This window comes from Solanum dulcamara, chromosome 4 (assembly GCF_947179165.1).
Source record: "Solanum dulcamara chromosome 4, daSolDulc1.2, whole genome shotgun sequence".
NCBI classification, from domain to species: Eukaryota; Viridiplantae; Streptophyta; class Magnoliopsida; order Solanales; family Solanaceae; genus Solanum; species Solanum dulcamara.
In genome coordinates this window covers 41,723,254-41,730,524 of record NC_077240.1, presented here as the reverse complement: position 1 = coordinate 41,730,524, position 7,271 = coordinate 41,723,254, and positions in this window count along the sequence as shown.

Here is a 7,271-nt window from a genome sequence, read left to right as displayed (position 1 = left end):
CCTCATCGAGTTCACATCAAGTTCAAGTCAAGGAGTTTACATTTTCGATCACAATCATAGACACATTGTCTTTTATTAATCCCATTCTTTGATTAAGAACAATTCACATGTTTAACATCCCAAACCTTGTTCCCATTACTCCCCAACACCATACAAAAGCAAGTTCAAGTAATCTATAAGATTTATGGAGTTTTAGAAGTTCACTTGCCTTAATCTATACTCGGTTAATCATGTGTTTGAGCCTTTCCCTTCTAAATAAAGCCTAAAATACCACAATCTATTCAAATAATGATTCACAATCAAAAATCGAATCTAACGACACCAAAATCACAAAATTTGGTTAAAAGGGTCAAAATGACTCAAAAAATCCAATTTTGGAAACTGGGTTCAAATCTAAATGTTTTTGGATGAAAATGATCCTGAAGGCATTAGGAAATCCTTTAATCCAAAATCACCAATTTGATGATAAAATCCATAAATAATCAATGGGTAATGAGGTTTTGGGTTAAAACTACTTACCCAATGAAATCCCCATGAAAATAACTTGAAATCACCCCTTCCTAAGCTCCCAAGGTCCAAAATAGTGGAAAAAGACCCAATTCCCATATTTTGGGAGAAGTCTACTGTTTAGGTCAATTTTTTCCTCCGCGAACGCGGACAACTAACTCTGAGAATGTGGGGACCAGCTTTGGGACACTTTGTGAATGCAACACAAGCTCCACAAATACGTAGAAGGGACAACACACTCTCTGCGAATGCTGAGAAGATGAGACCTGAGCTTTGAGAATGCGGCCTAGTGTTCGTGAACACTGAGAAGGATGTCTCAGACACCAGAAATCAGCAACTCACTCAAAGCAGAAATTCACGGATTGGACTCTTAATATTCGTTTGGAATCCTGTGCACACAAATCTTATATGCTACCATAATAAAATCGACTTTTCGGACTCAATGGAATTGTCAAAATTTGAATTTGAGGTTTCCTTGACCCAAAACCCAATAAGTCGCAACCAAACTAACTCTAGGTCCTCAAAAATATCAAATCAAGTTTGGGACCTCTAAAAATTTAACCAAGACAACTCCTATGCCTAAAATCATCTCCCGAATTCAAGGAGTCATCAAAATTCAATTCCAAGCATCCGATCTTCAAATGTTGACCAAAGTCAACATTATGGTCAAAAACTCAATAATTTCCAACTCAAGGCCTTAAATTCATGATATTACTCTGAATCTGATTTCGTCAACTCTCCTAGATCAAATTCCACATTCCAGAGATGATAGAATTGACGGAATTCCATTCTGAGATTCGAAAACACAATAAAATTGAATACCACAGTTTGATAACTTAAACTTTCAAAACTCAAAACTTTCCAAAAACCTTAACTTTTGAAGGAAGTTCACAAAACCAACTTCAAATACCAATCAAACATGACTCGGGGAAACTATTGGAAGGGATAAAATAATCATTTTATAAAAAATACCAAAAATAATTTTAAGGATCATTACACTTGTGTAGGGATATAACATGTTAAGCACACTCAAAAAGAGGTTGTCCACCTGATGATAGATTAGGATTTCAATAGACTAGGGTTATTTTGAGAGAGTATAGATTAGGATTTCAATAGAATAAATACTTCAAGCCTCGTCTTTGAGTTTCATCTAGTCTACACTCCGACAAGCTATGAATAGCCTTTCACCAATTGAGCTGCGAATTTATTTGCAACAAATTTTAAAGTGATGAAAAATAAATTACAATCACAAATAAAATATGAAGAAACAAAAAATATTTTATTGATAAACAATATGGGTACAATTATGTTCCCCACTTCTCTCTGGATTTCTCCGTGATTCGAGGACCATTAGTGGCATATTACTCGAACTAAGATGATTTGGATCAACATCGTGATTCGAAGGCCTTTGATGGCGTATTTCTCAAACTAGCCAGGATGATTTGAACTTGATCTCTATGAAAGGATTTATAAATCTTCTTTAAGTATTTAATTATCAAGAAGAGTTTGAAATATTTTGATCTCTTTATGAATATTCCATGAATTTGTGGAATTTTTGAGATATCTTTTCAAGTGAATATAATACCCTTTATATAGGCATGAATTAGGGTTTAGGGTAGAGTAGCCTTCAAGAAACCCTAACTGAAATATGACTCGTCTTGTAGAGTCCTACAAAATTTTGATGAATTAGAAGAAGGAGAGAATATAACTAATATTGTTGAAAAGACGTTGGCTCGACTTAGTCCTTTTAACACAAGAAATTACACTATTTAAGATGAAGATGATGTCTTGATCATTAGATCTGCCCCAATCACTCCACGTAACTTGTTTTAATCAAATTTTAATTTAAAGGAAAATCCGTGTTTTACTCCATCATCCATAACTTTCATCCAAGCGATGATGACTAACGCCTCAACTATTGAAGAAGCGAGTTTGACAAAGGCAATTGAAGGTCTAACAAAATATGTGCAAGATCAAGATAATAGAATTGTCAAATTGACGGACAAAGTTGAAAATATTATGGAGAGGGACTTAAGTCATGCACCTGGAAAACGTCCCATGATACAAGAAAAAGGAGATTCAGTTACAAAGCAAATAAATGTGGGTGATGAGCTGCAAGTATCCGCTGAAGAAGGAATTCCCATTCATCAACTAAAGGACATCATTATGGGAACTATCAAAGATAAGTATGACATATCTTCAAAGTTATCATTTACGTATGCAAAGCCATACACTTCAAGAATCGATGTTTTGAAGATGCCTGTAGGTTATCAACCTCCAAAATTTCAACAATTTGATAAAAAGGGAAATTCAAAGCAACACATTGCCTATTTTGTTGAAGCTTGCAATAATGGTGGAATATATGGAGATTATCTGGTCATACAATTTGTGCGCTCCTTACAAAAAAATGCCTTTGATTGGTATACGAATCTCGAGGCTAGCTCTATTGATAGTTGGGAACAACTTGACTTTTTATTCTTGAAAACCCTCTCCCTGAGAATAATGAGGACCCCTATTTATAATGAAAACCCTCAATGAGCTTGTTAACTTCAGTTTCGATCAAAGGAACCAGTTCAGGTCTAAAGCGATGTTGAGCTTGTATAACAGGACGAGTGCCTCGTTTCACAGCAAGACGATGAATTGTAACTTTAGGGTCTAATCCTGGCATCTCTTTGTAACTCCAAGAAAATACATCCCTAAATTCCATAAGCAACTTAATATATTTCTTCTCTTCATCGTCATCTAGTGAAACACTTACATATGTAGGCCTTATATCATCATCAACCCCAAGATTTACTTCCTTTAATGCATCAACAGTATTTTTTATCCCTTTCTCGAGTTCAGGTAGCGCATCTTCAGCATCCTCATCTTCTCGAGGATCACCATCATTAAAATATATGTGATGGCATGCATGAATATCAACAAACCCATCCTCAATTTTTGCATATAGTGAAGTACTTTCCTTGTCACAAATTGTGATGTGATTTGATGATCCCACACTTTCTTCATCTTCATCTCGCTCCCTAGTGTGAACTATGGTATGAGTTCTTGCTCTCAATACATCTCCACATGAAACTACAAGTTTTGTTTCTCACCTCATTCTAGAAGGAATCAAACTAGATCAATTCTTGGGTGAATTATGCTCTCGAGCATGTACCCGTTCTTCCGTTGTTTTATAATTTCCTTGGCGCTTGTATTTCTTCTTCATTGGTCCCAGCCGATCAAACACTGAAGTTTTTGGAGTTGATTCGATTAGCCGATCAAATGCAGAAATGTTAGGAGTCATGCCACTAAGTCGATCAAACACAGAAGGCTTCTTGTTGAATATTATAAGTTCTTCCACAGGGGTAATGTAGTTGATGCTCATCCTTTTTATAGAGATTTAAATTGGCGACGGTTATTTGTAACCCAATACTTCGCGCGATTGCTTGACAACATATCCTCTCTCTATCATCATTCTTTGAGTTGGATTTAGGCTATGATTTTCCTTTTCAATAACTTCATTTGGAAGCTTCCCTACTTTAAAAGCTTTATTGGGATTGTATCCTTATTTCACCAACAAATTATATGCATTAGGGTCAAAACCCTCATTTGTATGCTTTTTAGGAAGTGATTCATATGAATCATGATTCGACGGTCTGACAAATCCTTCTATCATTTTTAAAGGTGATTTGATTGCATCAATTTGCTTGATAGGAAATGTCAACTTGCTACTCTGCAACTCAGAGGGTGGGATCTTGACCTTGTTTGTCTTTGGGACATAGTAAGAAATAGGAATCATTCTCTTACTTGAAGATGCCTCATTCGTCTTAGGTACTTTACTCATATCTGAAAGCGTTTTATTCTTTTCAATCATGACCCTCGCATTATCAGGTGCTACATCAACTTTTTTGTGACATTAGTAGGTATCACGTTATCAACTTTGACTTCTTTTGAAACATGATTCTTCAAGTAGAATTTTGCATCAGTAAAGTGAGCTTCTGTCTCGGTGAAAGGTTCATCATCAGCAACTACATTCTTTTGAACCCTATCTTCAAAGTATTTGAAATATTGATGGTAGGTGGACGGTACCACTCTGTTCTCATGTATCCATGTCCTTCCTAACAAGATATTATATGAGGTCTTTGAGTCAACAACATGCATCCATGCACTCGAACGCATATCTCCCATCATTATATCTAATTTGATAGCACCAATGGCTCTCTGCCCCCTTGGTTAAATCCTTGAATCATCAAACGACTCTCAGAAAATTCATTTATCGGGATTCCAAGTTCCTTCACAGTATGAATAGGGAGAATATTGACCCTAAATCCATTATCCACCATGATTCTATTTACTTTATGTCCACGCACAAAACCTACCACATATAAAGGACGATTATGCAACACTTCACCCAATAAAAGATCATCATTAGTGAATGCATTTTGCATCACAAGTGTCCACTTCTTCAGAGTGAGACTTGATAGGGACTTCATGTGATGGAAGTAATGATGGTGATGAGCCTTCTCCCATTGTCTCTTCTTTATCAATTTTACAACACGAGGCCTTGGTGTCACAATGAGAAATCTTTTGACGAAACCAACTTGGTAAGAATTCCTCTAATACCACCGGAGAACATTCTTTTTGATAGTAATTCCCCCCAACTCTTGATTTCTTCACATTCTTCTTTACCCTTTGAGTTTTAGGTAGTTTCTTCATCTTTGCTCTTGTCACTTGCTTACTTGGCTCTCTTTGCAAGCTCATTTTACAATGTCTTCGTCGTGTCACTAAAATCCATCCTTCATCATCAGTATAAGCATCGCAAGATTGGTTTTCCGCTAGAGGTTTATCTTCCCCTATTACTTCATTCATTCCATATTATTTGAAGAATCAGAGAATTATCATAGAGATTGTAACACGCACTATATTTTGAAATCAAATAATATTCTTTGTTACTCTAATTTTCTGGACTTGATTATTTATTTTTCTCGCTCGAAAATTTATTGTTTACAAATTTTAGCGCGTCCAGTGGGATCAAATCTACCCTTTATATCTTCTCTAACAAATCAAATATGCAAATATGAAGCCACAAAATCGCAAGGACGGAATGCAGGTAAAAGAGTATCCTTTCTTGGACTCAGATGTCCCAGCAATTTTTGAAGAGCTTCAGGCATTAAAACTCTTTGAACTACCTGAAATAAAGCGTCCAGATGAGGCTGGGAGGACTAATGATCCAAATTACTGCAAATATCACTGTTTGATGGGCCATCCTATTGAAAAGTGTTTTATCTTTAAGCAAAACATCATGGACTTGGGATCTTGAATCTCATCTTCAAATTTGGATTAGAATTATTCATCACGAACACTTATATGGTTATGAAGAATAATAAATATGAACAAGTAACTTGAACTTCTTGATATTTTCCTTCGTTCTTGAACTTGAATTTGATTACTTGAACTTTATAGCTTTGTAGAAAATTTGTGGTCTTTAATCCACGAGCTCTTTTCTTGCTTTTTGTTCTTGAAAACCCCCTCCCTGAGAATAATGAAGACCCCTATTTATAGTTGTAGGGAGTGGTATGAGGGTGTGATTTGATTGGTTGGTTTGAACTGACCAATCAGATTTCTTTGGTGAAGAGCTTTAATTTGATTGGTCAAAACATGTCACATATACGCGTGACATTATTCTAGTGGCTCATTTAATTTGACTTAAATTGCCACATAATTTCGACACGTGACATGATTTTAGTGGCTTATTTAATTTGACTTGGATTGCCACATAATTTTGGGACATGACATGATTCTAATGACTCATTTAATTTGATTTGGATTGCCATATAACTTTGACACGTGGTGTACTTTTAGTGGCTCATTTAATTTGACTTGAATTGCCACATCGTTTGGATTATTTTCTTGAATTTAATATAGTCCAAATTAATTTACGGATTTAAATCCAATGTAATTTTAATGTTTACAGTTATCTTTATTAAAAATAAATAATTTTTAACATTTGTAATTTCACAAAATTAATGTATAAATGACATTATTCTTTTTATTTTATCCTTGTAAGTTATTAGTCTTGGAAATATACCTTTAACTAACATACAAAAACTAAGTAAATAATACATGTCCATTGATTAAATTAATTAATTAAAATAATTAATTTATGTTCATTGATTTAAAACTTGACTTCAAAAAAATATTAAATAAAGGTAAAATAGTAAACTTACTTAGTTTTTTAATGCACGTGAAATCTAAAATAATGATATATAAATAGAAACGGAGGGAGTATTGTTTAATTTTTTTAGCGTAAATACATCAAATTCTCTCCGAACGTGGCAACAAAACCCTCTGAACGTTGCAACAAAACTTACTTTAATATTTTAACTACACAAACATTTAGATACCCTACTTAATATCTTTTAAGTGAATTAAATATCCTCCTAAAGAGTGACGGGTAGAGAGAGTGAGTGCACTCACATAAAAGAGCGTGAAAAATAAAAATAAAAAAAAATTATAAAATCGTACAAATGACCTTTTTTTATTGACCAATATATAATTAATATTTTAAATATTATTTTTTATAAATTAAATTTTTAAAAACTATGTGAAATTTTTTATTTAGATGTAGATGAAATTTGTGGATCTCATTTTTTTAAAAAATATTTATTTTTTTCCTCTTTATTTTGTTGTCTTCTCAAATACCTTCTTCTCTGTTGAATCCCTTCTTATGTCATTCTTCTTCCATATTAGTTATTTCTTCCTTCATCTCCATCGCCACTACT